The sequence below is a fragment of the Varroa jacobsoni genome, unplaced genomic scaffold, assembly GCF_002532875.2.
Source record: "Varroa jacobsoni isolate VJ856 unplaced genomic scaffold, vjacob_1.0 scaffold_524, whole genome shotgun sequence".
NCBI classification, from domain to species: domain Eukaryota; kingdom Metazoa; phylum Arthropoda; class Arachnida; order Mesostigmata; family Varroidae; genus Varroa; species Varroa jacobsoni.
In genome coordinates this window covers 251,193-266,562 of record NW_019213426.1, presented here as the reverse complement: position 1 = coordinate 266,562, position 15,370 = coordinate 251,193, and the positions used below count along the sequence as shown (strand labels likewise).

General features: G+C 41.5%; 1 long non-coding RNA gene across 1 annotated transcript; it reads left to right on the top strand.

The window, feature by feature from the left end:
- Positions 1-349: 349 nt before the first annotated feature.
- On the top strand, positions 350-14,301 carry LOC111261157 (uncharacterized). The gene is made up of 5 exons (XR_015311376.1): positions 350-1,850; positions 4,413-4,504; positions 12,206-12,464; positions 12,698-12,889; positions 13,942-14,301. It is a non-coding gene; the product is annotated as an uncharacterized LOC111261157 (long non-coding RNA).
- Positions 14,302-15,370: the final 1,069 nt, after the last annotated feature.

Below are 15,370 nucleotides of genomic sequence, written 5' to 3'. Positions count from 1 at the left end.
CGCCGCTATCATTACGGCTGCCTCTCATTGGTCTGTTTGTCTGTCTGTTGACCGGGCGCCTTGACTTTTGCTGTTTCTATATACTGGCTGGCTGGCTGGCTGGCGTCTATGGATTCCTCTCCGTCTCCACTACCAGCATAGCGCAGCAGCACTACTGTTGATGCTCCATGCTCGCTAAATCAATCGATGTGTGCTGATGAGTAGCTTGCCTGGCAGCAAACAGCCCATAGAACTGCTGCGATTATTGTTGCTTATATGTTCAGTACAGCAGCAGCAGCGGCGGCAATGGCTGGCCAGGTAGCTGGTTGACAGTCACCCGTAAGCTATCGGATCCGTCAGCCAGCCAGCAGACTCCCTCGGTAGAATAACATTGGACTTGCATTGAGCGAGTATCTCATATATAAGCAACACGAAGACGGACAGGCAGTAGTAGCACGAGCGAGCCGTTACAACAAGCTGACAGTAGGTACCCAACTATTAGCAGCATTGACGTTCATCGTAGAGTGGAGAAGAAGCGCGCCAATTTTTCGAGCGCGCCAATGAACACACCACAACAACAACGAGACGTTGCCTATAGAGCACGGCATCCAACATGTACGTACAGACACACTCGTATGTATGAAGTGAAGCGTACGTAGAACTCTGGCCGCATTTCTCTATAGAGGGGTAGATTCAACTCGAGGGGCTGAAATGTACTTAACGCTATCCGTGGAAAAACCGATACCAAGGGCAAAGCATCCAGTATATTCGTCATAGATTCTTCTATTATGTTGTCGAAACGAATTCATTAGAGTTAATTTATATTTGAGTAAATATTGATCGAAGACACCCATGTTGTTGAAATCCGATAACCCCAGCTTGTGGACTTATTTGGATCAGAGGTGGAGCTATATACGGCACTAATGATTTAGTGCGAAAAAGCCCGTCGTTCAAGAAAATCCAAGGGAAAACGCTGCTTTTATCAGAAAGACCTACGATTCTAGGGGGAGAAGTTGATACTGCCTGATCGTGCTGTCAACTTAGACGGGCATCCTCTACCGTAAATCTAGATGAAGTTCTCTTGTACAGGTTCTCAGTTTAGGGACTGAAATCGCATTTTCTTTGACAAGTAAAGAACACCAGTGGGCTTACCGTTTCTCAAAGCCAAATTGACCGGACTGAACTCAGTATAACTATACTGGTTATGTATGATTCCGATGCAAATAATTATCTATGGTACGTTTTGATCTATGATCGTGATTTTCAGCGAAGCCGTACATATGTCCACGATATTTATCCAAACAACTTGTCTTCAGTTTGATTTTAAAAATGTAAGTTTTAGATGGGCGGCACTGTTGTGGAAGAACAACGCGGCTATCTTGATCCATTGTTTATCGTTCAGAAAAACCTCTATGAAATCGCAAAAACACTTAGCTGCCCCATACAGCATTATATATATAGGAGTGTGTATGTCATGGCGGTCGACTTGAACAGCATAGAAAGGGGCGCTATACAATGCGGCAGGTGTCGTTTAATAAAGAAGCAAATCTCTCATCTCGTACGTGCAACTATATATTGTGGGAATGAAGATACAACGCTCGCTTCAAAATAAATGGCAGAGCGATCGTCGATCGGTCAAATTGTTCATAGCGACATTGCGTCGAGGCCATTGGATTGGCAGCTTAACTGCTCCAGACCGCAGTGATACTATTGTGATTTGTTCCCTCGATTTACGGCTTTCCTGAGCTTCTTTTATCATCAAGTGAACCAGTCTGTGTGAGTTTCTTGATCAATTGTATCAGTGTCTCTCGAGTCAACCAGGTCTACGCCGTCCGTATTCTGTCCGGCATAATCGACTGCCTATAACCACGGTAAGTTTTCCTCGGTAAATAAATGCTGGCAACTGTTTGAATGCTACATGACTCTGGTAAAATTTAGCTAAGTTAATTAACTAAATTTTATTTGTGTTACTACTAGATTTTCCCAGAAACACTTGCAGAGCAAATTTAAAGGACCTTTTCATATCTGCCAGATTCGGTGTAAAAACGCGAATTGTTCTATGCTGCATTTCATAATGACATCAAAATACAGTGACACTCACAAACAAAAAATTACTCCGGAAAATTGGGTTTGGGCAAAATCTAAGATGGCCCGGCACCAAACGGTGCGTTTATTTACATTTAGTAAAGACTAGTTTTATTGAAAATTGACACATATTCTTTGTTTTTATACCCATTATTTTTTTCCATGGAGAATTTTAGCGTGGAAAAGACCAGCTTTTCCATGAAAAACTGTCACCAAACAGTCTTATTGGCTGAACTACCCATCTCGAAAAACTTGACGAAAGTCTACGGTACAAGTGTTGGCTGAGAAATATAAAGGTGACAACTCGATTAAAGAAAGAGTAGTTCGTCGAACAGCTGGAACTCTGTATTTTGGGAAATTAAAAGTTTACTAATATCTATTGAAACGGACGGAAGTGTAATAGCAAGTAGGGGCTAGAAGTTCGACCCCCCCCCCAAAAAGGAAGCTCTAAGTTTTTTTGTTGGGAATTTCAAATAGTCAAAGGACCTAGTTTTAATGCAGTGCTGCATCTGTCACGTTAATTGCGTATTTCAATAGATATATATATATATATATATATATATATATATATATATAATATTCAACGTGTTTCGTATTGTATATTAGTAGTAGGATTATCAGAACGATGAAATCTTGTTGAACTAAAGTTCTACTTATAGATTTATTGTCGGTTAAATGAGTATATACTTAAATTAGTTATTTGTTTTTTCTTACGTTGATTCAACACCAGAACCGCCAAAACGGCAATTTCTCTCGAAAACATTTTAGGGGAAATTTTGGGATTCTTACCCAGGGCTAGATTACCTTAATCTGGCTCATACGATTTTTTAATCAGAAAAGTTTTATTACGACCACTGCATGTACATGGCACTGTTTATATCACAACGACATAAATCGAATCGTTGGAATCGGCCGATGTGATGGCGTCCACGCATAACTAGGGTTGCAGAAATTTCGCGCGCGAAGTTATCCGCGAGGCGGAGTCGGTTTCAACCCGTAACAACAGCGACACCACAACGCATGCTGCTAAACCATAAAGGAGAACAGCACCCTGTCACTCCAATGCGATTGCTAACCCATAACTGAGACCCAACAGGATCCTGTTTGATTAGGCAAACCTGTTTATACGGTACGAAGGTTGCCGTAGTAGACACACACCATATTTTGTATTACATTTACCTCTGTGTAGATATTTATGGTGGCTATTCTACAACTGTTCGTCATGCTTGCGCACCGGGGCTAAAACATTTTCCAACGAAACGCTCTACCGAAGTCTAATGCTTTTAAGTAGACGAGGAATCTATTGCGCTTTAAGAATGAATTATGGTGAACTAATATATGAAATCGTTCAAACCTAAAATCTGTCGCAAAGTGACACATCGTTGTTTTTTTTTTTTGTTATTTTCTAAAAGTCTCGCAAGCATTCTTGTATGCTAAATCTGACAGAGGAGCCAAACTTTGCAAAGCGAACCATCAGTTTATCTACCGTAACGACTAACTGCAATAAGCCGATATACGGCAATAGGAAATAAATATACGATTTCAGATATTAATGTTATGTTTTATACTATAATCATCTAGAAGCTTCTCATAGTCATCTAGCTCGTTTACAGATCGTCGATCTTGTGTACTCGTTTGGTGATCATGTTCTGTCAAATTACAGCCTAGGTCTATCGAATAAGCTTTTACTTTACCATCTTTCTTATAGGCGTAAAATGTAAGAAAGACAACTACGATCGAAAAGTGACATAGAGGGGTAGAAAGCGCTCAAAGGTCGTTATCTAACTACCTTCTATCGTTTTAAGTTTGTTAGTGCTCAATGTCGCCCAGCGATATTCGGGAGAGTAACGCCCGAATGAGAATTAGGAAGACGTCATATTTGGCGCTCATTTTCCGCACTGTAAACGCTTACACCTGTTCAGAAAACGCTGGGAGATCTCAAAATCGTTCTTTGAATTTTATTAGGTCTGCTTTGTTATGTTCGCTTGTTTTTTAAGAAGCGTCTCGATTTTTCAAAAACCGTAATGGTTATCTACTCTATTAGCTAAAACGTTCTAACACCAGTAGCTTCAGGACGTCAAAGTACGCTATACGGGGTTGTGATCTACTAAAGCGGTTTGCAGCATTTCTTTTGAATACCGTATAGAATACACGCTATGTCACAATAATGACACAATTGTAAACTAGCCTTAAGAAAAGTCTACGTGAAACATATAAGATCATAGGCAAACCTAGCAAAATGTATCACACTGTGGCCGTTGTGTGTTCCATTCATAAACTATTTTGTTCTGATATCCAGCACTACAACCACTTATTTATCCTGTATGGGCGGATTTGCTTATTTTTAGGTTCAGCATTCAAGATTTGTCCCCATTAGGAGTCTAATAAGAGGGGATCTTATTTGCCTTGTCTGGGATTTCTTTAACACACTTACGAAACGGTACGTCAATTATACAACGAGCTCTTGCCCTAAATAGTAATACTTTATTTTGCAATTCCTTTTTTCAGCTTCATTCTGTATTCTCCTGATTATTAGTATCTGATACCCATTAATTATTAGGTTATCATCATTCATTTGTGTATATGAATTATTACCAGAAGTTCTTGATGCTCAGGCTCTTTTTGGCTGCAACAAACATGATTTAAGTCAGCTATGTACATTAATTCATTGATGAGCTCCCGAGTGAAGTCATTCACTTTATATTATCGATGCGCCAATGTTATACCATAGTTTCACGCACACTAGAGTAAATGACAGATGTCATACGGGACCATTCAAGAATCGATTTTATTTTTCACGTTCTGAATAATGTTTTCTTTTCTGTCCTAACTAAGATAATACGCATCAAAGTATATTAAGGCAAACGCACGATGAAAAAGCTCAGCCCAACTGGGTGCCTTTGACAGTAATAGGGATAAGCCAAGATATGAGGGCGAAGCTATAAACTGTCCCGGATCGTTTACTTGTGTTGAAGTTAGAGCGACAATGATCGCTGAGGAACGCGTTCGACAATTCTAGTGACGTCTCTGCCGACCTCAACTGTTAGAAACTGTCCTTTCATATGGCATATCGCCCTTTCAACCTGAATTTGCTACCTACAGCTGCGGCGTAAGTGCATATTGAATAAAGCACACTGCAAAAACTCGGCCGTTCTCAATTGAGTGAGACCCGTCTGCGTGAGACATTTATTGAATTCTATTTTCCAGTGAATCTCGGCAGAACTAGCACTTGATCACAGTAGAGAAAAGTAAAATGCCCGATCCAGATTCCCCTTTTGTTTAGGTCAGCGATGATTGATACGAACTAAAGTTCCGCCACGGAGCCCGTTATTTTGTCACTTGGTGTGCAGAGGATCAGACTGTTAATATTGCATCGTGTGGTTAACAGAAGGATTTATTTCACTTAAATTTTGAGAGATTTCTGGCACTTAGAAACTGGCCTTAAGATTCGACATTGCATAACCAACCTTCCATGTGGCCACCTATTACAGGCCCGCACATTCCAACGATGTTATTGTTTGAAAATTTTCGCATAAATACCAAATTGGAAATCTATAGCTAAATACATTCTAAAGAAGAAAGGGGCGTCTTGGTTAAATCTGAGAAGTATTTCGATCGAAAGTCCATGAAGATGAACAGACGTACACGAAATCGCATAACGTTACGAGAATGTGCCCTTTACACTGGCCCCCTGGTAACAAACAACAATCGACACTAATTTAGTTATCTAAGGATTAGAACAATTTTTGCGCTCCGTTTTCATGCTTCAGAATTTTTGACTTGTAATTAAACAAGAAGTGATTCGAATTGGGGCTTCAACCCTCTGCCATCATTTCAGGAACGTAATGATAATAATAATAGAACGTAACTTCGTTGTTAACATATTACTGTGTAGATAACCAAGTTCACTAAGTTTTCATTGTAGAAAACAACAGTACATTTTAATATCTCACATATAGCGGTCGTCAGGTTGTAAAATCTGACCGACCTTGGTTGCATTCGACTATAACCCACGATGCAGACTAGCGTTAGTGTACGGTGAGTCTCTGACGATTCATCTTTTGATTAGCTCCTACGGAGGCCATTAAAAACGGTAGATCTGCTAAGCAAATAATATTCTTACAATTTGGCAGAGTTCGTGGGTCAGTATGTTAATTAGTTTCAAGATGGTAAAATCAACAGAACAGCAGTATTGTTACTTTATTGCCTATTGTTTTTCTATCTGTACCTGTCGACCAGTCTACGATGTGTAAAAATAAATATACACCCAGACTGAAATGAACTAGGCACTGTAGGTAGGGTGGGTAATGGGCCCCTTGGACCTGGACTGGATCTCTTAGTTCGCAGGTGTTGGGGGAGATCCGGTCAGTACGACGATGAGTTGCTGAGCGATCACTGCAATAGCATTAGTTGTATATGATAGCAGATGGAAAGTACTGTTGAATTGCCGATGGGTACTCGTCATAGACTGCTATGACGGGTTTTCCCTCTATCGATGTTGCAGATAAATCCTGGCACATCATCATTATATTAGTAAGCAATTGTTCACACAAGACAGTATTCAGCAATGCAGATGTGTACCCGCCATAGAACGTTACACTATTTGACCAACAATTAGAAATCGCGATAAGTCTTCAACAGGAGTGGCAACAGTTAGGAGTTCTATTTAAAGGCTATTCGTTAGAAGTCTTCACAATGGTAGCTGTAATGTTATCATTGTTATTAAATAAATTCTGACTGGTCGTGCAATGCTTTCTGTGACGATCAACTCTAGTCATGCTTTATTCGATGCATTCGAAATATTCTGTTGTTACACACGACCAGCGCTCTGGCAACTTTTCGTCAGCTATATACCATACGTAACCGCGTTCCTATGTGTAATTCCTCTGTCTATCGCTTCTCGAAGTAAATCAGTAGTGGGATATGTTTGTCCACCAGCTGTCCTTTTTAGGGTAGAGAAAGCTCTTTAGGGTTGAGGTTCTTTCTCTGATAGAGGATATTTCTCTGATCAATCCAGGAGGTCATCGAGGCGTAGCGGTGAGATTTGGCGTAGCACTAAGTAACATAAAGTGTGTAATTTTAACTGCAATGGGAACGGGTCTTAGGGAACTCAAGACAGTGGACTGAATTCATTGTTTGATTTTCGGTCAGCACGTCGTTGTAGTAGATGCGCCTAATGCCCATTGCAAGTACTACCTTACCTCACGTCCAAAACTACCTGCCCCTAAGTCGACTTCCCTTCAGAAATAGCTACGCCATGTTCTTGCCCGGTCCCTCTTCGACTAGTGGTCAAGGTTAAACTACGCCTTGTCTATGGCAACCGAATAGTGGCGGGTTTTTTCGTCACTGAAGTTCCGCAATTCGTATGTGGAACACGCCGCGCGCACTTTCAACTGGCTTGCGGTCAATACACGGGGACATTTTCAATATGTTAGTTACAATTGTGTAACACGTGAAATGGCAGTTTTGGTCGACAAAGCCCTTATATTCCGAGTGTTGTTTCGGTGAAGAGCTTCCTCGATTGCGGCGGTGGGTCCTTCGGGTCCCGACACTTGACTACACCTTCGCTGGCCTTCAACGCTCGAATCTCTGTTTTTAAAATGTTTCCCCCTTTCACGTGCTGTGCTATCATTTAGAGCCCTCTTGCCTAATGTCTTCACCAATTTTCGATGAATTTCAGCAGCGAGTATTCGAGGAACAACAAAAACTGAAAAAGAATTGGTGAACGAACGTTGGTTTTGGAAACTAAGAGATTCTCTTTTTGAACTCATTTCTTTTGGACCACAGTCAACCGGTTGTGACTCTCAACTTCTAGAAAATTAAAGTTCACCAGCGAAATTTCATCTGCTAACGTGTATACTTAAAAAAATTAATCCACCTCAGAGTTTGCCGGATTCTCTTGGGACAGCCTAATATATATGCATATAGGATTCGCAAGTCCAATGGAGGCTAGTCCTTTTGATAGCAAAATGCATGACTGCTGAGGCAGGGAGTCCGTGTTCGGAATACGATCGAAGATCAGCTATTGTTCAGTGTCTTCGCGCCCACTAAAGTTCGTTTTATTTCTGTCGTTGGACGTTAACACGTGAGTGTGTGTGTATCCATATGGCTACCTATATATATATATATGAGTGTTTGTTTGTAGTGATGGTAGGCCAGCCGTCTGTGATGTGTCTCTGCCATCAGCAGTGTTAGCATGGCCATTACGCTAGTAGACTACACGGCTAGTAGAGTTGTAAATGAAAAATCGCTAGCATTGGGGCTATGCGTATGTCGTCTATGCGTTTGGGACGGTACTTGTTGCTTTGCCGGTCTTTTGCCTTTGCTGCCAGGGTTGCTTGTTTGTTTCTCTCCGTATCGTCTATTGCCATTTATCTTGCTGGCCGCCGTCAGGCTGTGAGACCCTTTCGTGGGCCGTACTAGAGTGGCCGCCGGTCTTCCGTATAGACAGACGGACAAACGCAGGCAACAAACCCTCCTCTGCATCGTCGAGGCGTGCACAGCAGCGTCGAAACCGCCGCGGCCGGAGACGGGATGGCGGCGGAGGTCGCACCAGTGACCATCGCGTCAACAGCAATAGTAACGTCAGCTGCAGTAAAGCTGGCAACAACCGTAGTCGCTACTGTGGCAGCCCAAGTTACCACAGGTCCACTGGCCAGTTCCAGCGTCGTCCATCGCTGCCAACGGTAGGACCACTAGGACGGCTGCCATCACAGCAATTGCCACTGCTAGTGCAAGTTCCACGGCTACCAATGCAATCGTTCGCTACTATACTGCCACTACAATAACGGATCTTGCTGTAATGGGGACCACAGTCCACTGTCCCATGCTCTCTACGGCAGTCTAGTTGGTCGGTCGGCCGGTCGTTCATTCGGTAGTTGCTTGTCTGGCTACCTGCTGCTGGCTATATTTGTGACTGTGCCGTTTGCTCTATGCTTGCATATCATCGCCGCAGCAGTGACTGGCTGTACAGCGCTTAGCCTAGCTGACTAGCTGGCTGGTTCTTCGAACGGAAGGTAAGCAAGCGGCCACTGCTCTCTTCCGGTCGTAAGACATCAGGGTAAGCGTGTCACTCTAGCATCGTTGACTGCTACAGAAGCAGCAGCATGGAGCTACAGTACAGTAACGAGCAAGATGCCGGCCAGGCAGGCAGTCAGAAAGCCGGCAGCGATTGCCAAGCGTGAAGAGTCGCACGGCTTCGGCTGATGACGCTGCGCTCTACTCTTCAGGCAGCCACACTACCACCATTTCCAGCAGCAATAGCAGTAGTCAGAGAACGGCAAATGTTGGTTGTCGCTTGTTTCTTCGATAGAGCCGTTGCTTTTACAAAAGACGAACGCAGATACAACACACGCACGCACAAAGATGATGATACGCATAGAGCAGAGCGGAGGGATTCCAGAGCAACCGCCGACGCTATCCTGTCGACGTTGCCTTCACAACCCCGTACCAGGAAAACCAACGCCAAGTGCAGCAACAGCAAACAACGAAACGCCGCTCTGCGCGTCGGCGACCAGCAGCAACTGCCGCAATCACTGCTGCTACACTTTGCGGTTGTAGCAAAAGAATTGAAGTGATTCAGCGTTGTTGTCGCCGTCGCTGACCCGCTCCCGCAAATGTTGAAGGAACCAAAGCAAGCGAAAGTACTATGATGGGGTAAACGTAGAATATCGGCACTGCTGCGCGACTCAGCATCCGACGTCCTTGTTGTCAAAGTACAGCAAACATTCACAGCAGGTGGCGACGTGCTAGACCGAGAACCTGGACCTGAATCTACTCGAAGGCAACGAGGGAAAAGGAGACAGTGATTGCAGAAGCATCGCGCGTAGGGTAACAGCGTAAATTGTTTAGGTGCGCGAAAAGTCGTCGGTGCAGCCTCTAAGAGAAAAGGCATTGTAAACGCAGTGACTTTTAGAATCTGGCCTGATTTGTATTGAAACAATGCAGGATAGCTCAACAATAGATCTCAACTGTATCTACATTTCGAGCCATCTTTTTGGCACTAAACTAATTCAGCTTCAAACGAAAGCCAGTTCAATATGACCTCCTATATAAATGAAAATGTCATTAAATCTATCAATAACAATAAGGAGCATGCAGTAAATGCATATATCCATTTTTGTAAACAGCGAAGCGAACCTTCTGCATACGTCAAAGATAGACGTTCCTAGACAAATAAGCTTGTCGCCTTAAAATGTCAGCTGACATAGGATAACAATTAAATACGATAGCTCTTCTGTTTTTGAAGCGTTGATATATGTCTTTTGTTTGTACACAACTAAAGTAACAAATAAACTGGCTTGTACTTTCTATACCGCATCATGTTATGTTCATCTAGCATTATTACTAAAACACCACGGCAGAGCGTGTTCACGAACAGAGCATACACGTAAAGAAACACAGCAGTTTTGCAAAGAGAAAAAAAGGGATCTATGGAACTATCACAACAAGCGTGAATGAACAGTGGGTTTTTTAGAGCTTTAGCGCCGCGAACTTTCACAAGAATAAAACAAACAGAAGGTACGCCTTCTGCAATAATAGCGTCACGACAACAAGCCCTATTAGCTGGGAATCGCTAACATATACGACGAAGAGAGAGAGGACCAGGAGTTCAACATTACTGTCAACTTTGATGTTTTTAGATGGTCCTATATGCAATGGTTTGGCCTGCCGCAATTCTCTAGCGTGGGATTTAGATAAGAGGCCAGTAAGAATACAAGTTGGTACGGAGTTTACGCCAGTATGCATATTTCGTTCTTGTTTGTCCAATCATACTACCATGATTCATTAACTAATAACCTACTTTATGTTAGGTAAGCTTCTGCACATATGTCTGTGTGGTTGGGTTGTTTCGGCTGGATGCTTAATTTCTGCCTTGATTGAATTTTCCCGACAGAAAGGTGCGTTTCTCCGAACGCTAAACGCGAATAAAGCCTTTTCAGATTGAAGTTTATCGGATATGCAGAACTGGTTGGTAAATAATCAGCTGGGTTACAATTACGCCATCCCACGTAAAATAGAACGTCCGAGAGCTAATGGCATGTACGTATCGATAACATTCACTTCTGGACCCGTCAATGTAGCGGCTTTATTGCGGTCAGTTGGCAAGCCGTAACTGCATTAATACCGATGGAAATTTTTGAACAAATTTCTGGATTTTGCCATTACTGCACTCATTCAATATGGGATGTTCTTTCAATAAATAGGCCTCAGCATACCCACTAGACAGCTTGAGATAACAACAAAACTAGTAATTGAATATTTGATTTGACTGGCTAGACACTAGTGGACGTGTTGTCCTTCTGCTTTCCTTCCCTCCAGTGACACTCCTTGAGCAATAATAGAAGACAGCCTTTATCTAAATAAATATGATAAGCGTATAGTGCCTAATTCGGGTTCCAAGTGATGCCCAGAGAATAAGAACATAATCCTTTATTATTTCTAGGGCAGTTTTTTGACGTTTTAGACACTTAAGCAACCCAATTCCGATATTTGTCAATCATAAACTCATTAAAATCAATCGTTTGTCCACAGAGTACGATATGCCGTAATGAATCTTATTTTTACTCGTCATTAATGTATTGGTACAGTATATCTAAAGTGAAAGCTTCAAAACGAAAATGTACAATTTCAGACTGGCGAATTATCGGTTAAATCACTTAATGTCATTATATCATTTTAAATCAATCATGAAAAGTTGTATCATAGTAGATGATAGTATAGAAAATAAGTGCTAGTACCAGCAAATACGCGACAAGCTCAGAGCTGTGCCGTTACTGGGTTTATGCAGCCTCCTGCTGAAGACGAAGCAGAACTTTGTTGGTGAAAACGAGCTCCAGTCACCGAATTTATAGAATACTTCAAATTGGCTCAAATGGTTATGATTCCATTCAAAATGGTTATGATTTCTCTAACAGTATTTAATTGTGAGAATGAAACCGCCAAATGTGGTCATCAAATAACAAGTTAGTGTGGCTTAGGCCAATAGTCTCTCACGAATTATATAAAATTCGTTCAATACAAAAGAAGTACACAGCGTACTGAAAATGTTTTGAATAAAGTGTCAGTGGTCTATAGAGAATTAGTTATGCGAGATTTCGCTCGAGGTCTGAGACGCTCCCTTTCGCATATACATGAAAAGGTGTAACGGATCAAGGCCGAACATTGCAAAATGGCTCTCAGTGAGATTGATAGTCGCTGCAGGCAGACCCGCACGCAGAAACTTGAACAAGTAGACTAAGTTTTGTAGGTTACATCAATGACCTCAAGCCATTTGAGGTACGAGCTCAATCACAGGCGAACGCTGCGAACGAAGGTCATTACGTCTGAAAACTAGTGACAACACCTCAGCATGAACAATTCGTCGTTTCACATATCGTGCTACTGTGACACTATGAAAAGTAAGTACTATAGATAGGTAAGTATGCATTTTTTTTCGCGTTTTTCGAACGTAAATACCTAGAGGCCTGGACGTTGGTCGTAGAAACTTATAACTGTACTAATGATAAAGCGTTAATTATCATTTACAGGAAGCTATAAGTAGTGTTACTGAAAAAATTGAAAGCTAGTTGGAATGACATCGCGAGTTATATTGCCTGTCATCTAAATTAAATGTAATTGTCAACTTCAACAGGCGTGATCTCACTGAAGTTAGTTGAATAGAAGAACTTCGGTAACCGAAGAAATAGAAACGAATCCGTATTGGTTACACTTAGTCTTACTATGGAAGCCAACACCGACTGAGGCCAAATAGTGCAAGGTAACGGCGGTGCCCATTTACGGATAAAGCCCGATTTAGTGAACTGCGAAATGACGCAAAAAGCAGGTAGAGTAAAGATCGTCGCTGGAAGTCATTACGAATACCCGACTATTTAGCGCCAGGTGGAGCGATCTTTGCGGTACGCAGTGTATGGAGCCGTTGGCTATGTGTCCAAACATACTCAGACTAGTTGATTCGATAAGTGGTTCAAAGCTTGTGAACGTTATCTAGTAGATGAGTGCTTTGCTCGTTGCAGCGAAGGCTTAATAATATACGCAATCCAGTTACTGCTAATTTCCTACGGTATTAGACTGGTAAACGCATAATAATTTTACAGCTTCCTCAGACGTCTTCTATAGTCGATTCTTTTTACATAAGGAGCCTAATAGGCTCAATTAATGAAATTTTGTAGCCAATAATTGGAATTTAGTATAATGTAGGGCGCTCCGTTGACCAATGGTCTCTCGTAGGCTTCAACATGCTTTGTGCTGAATATCCTTAAATATATTGCCGAACAAACATGTTACAAGGAGTTTTCCGTAGAACATTACAACCACAATGTACATCTAAAATAGTCAGTGGTCTTTTTGGCATGATTTAATGAATGCCCGTAATGGTAGGAGCAAAAACTAACATCTACAATAGATTATATGTATCCGTCTAACGTTAGCGTCAAGTAGCATGCCTGTGTTGCGATGGCACCATTCGATCAAGGCACACACCGATTATAACTTCAACCATAAAAATACTGAAATGTCTGCACGTCCTTTAAATAATAGGCTTAAGCATTGAATACTGTAATCTGAAGTGACCTTCCGTTCGCGTTTGAGATATCAGTGAATCACACATGAGGCAAATTGAATCTGAAACGACTTTCATTTCTGAGGGCTATATTCCACTGTCTGTTGATCGGACTGAATTAAGTAAATATATATTTACTTTACGTAGAATTATAAAAATTTTCCAAAAAAATGCATATATAGGTAAACATCTGTTTGCAGCTTTTGAAGAATCCGCTTGTGTCGCAAACTCAAAAAAAAGTTGAGCGACGTTGCAAAATTTGTCAATATATTTATAATTTAACCGTGACACTCTCTTTTCTTAATATGTGTTTTTAGGGTATCGCGTGTGTGCCTATAATTTTACCGCTAGAGGGCAGCACAAAAGCAAGGATGTCGAAATCCCGCTGCATATCGGGCAAAATTTCGCTACTTTAATAAATTATTTCAAGTAATTTATTTAAAAACAATTGGTGCGATATTTTCAAGGATAGTTGCGCTCTTAACCCCCAAACAGGGTCACGTGAAACGATGCGGGGGCGGCGTTAGGGGACATGTTCAACATAATGACTACCATTCACAACGTGCCTTTTTTACTGAACGATTTTTAACAAAGCTTCGTTCTTAAAGTGGATGAAACTGACCGGCGATTTTTGGTGCTGCTAAATATTGATCTTAGAGAATAGAAGCTCTTTGCTCGTCTGTAGTCCCTCTAATTCAAACTGTGAATTGAATGAGTGCTAACAGGTGCCCTATTGACCGCCAAACAATTTAACCTCGATGCTGCTGACACTCAAAGCAATATAGCTCAATTATTTCAATATAAATTTACTGAATGTCTCTTTTTTTTCTAGCATCAGTCTTTCTATTGAATAGCTTCGTTAACGATCACTCGTAGCTAATTTCCCTTAAACATAGGAAAGAAAAACTGAAAGAGAATCATACATACTAGGCCAATTGTAGGATTCGATTGCCGTGCTCTTGAAATATTCTGAAGTTATGGAACAGACGCGCATCACAGTATTATGATGGTAATAAAGTAGAAGCAGTTGGTTCGTCTAGTACAAAAAAAATATGTTATCTCACATAAATTCTACCAATAAATTAATTTATTATGCGTCCGCCGTTACTCTCTTCGACCTTTTTTACGTTCACGTTTGCTCTTGAAGGACCCGGTAGTGACATTTTGAAAGTTTTGCCCTGATTAAACAGCCCACAATCGAAAAAGGTAATTATCAGCGTAAAATCTAGAGAACGTGGGCGTAAGGTGCGCTTTAACGACTTTTGCACAGTGCGGCCTTGCCTTAGGCTGGAAAAATGAGACTTTGTCTTGTCTATCGGGTTTTATCTGTTCGACAGTCTTGCTTACTCGACACGTCTAGTTTGTCTACAGATGCTTGTTGACGGCCTTATTTTTTGTCAGTGTACCAGACCCTTCCACTCTTACCAAATGCAAATTATAGTCTTCGTGGGATGAAAATCTAGCATAGGTCTGGGTTTCCCTGAAGCTATTCGTTCTTCAAATTAATACTGATGTATAATTATTTGTAACTATTTTATGCGGGAATCTATCATTGTAGTTATGTATTGCTCGGCACACGGCATGGTGACAAGACTTCTATTTTTTAGTAAAATCTATCGGGTTAAGACGGTTGATGATAGTTATATAAAGTTGGTTGATTTTTCTCAGCCGACGACTTGGTTGCATATCATTTCACTTCCGAAATGCGTATAGACGGCCCTCACTGGCCACGAGCAATAAATTTTC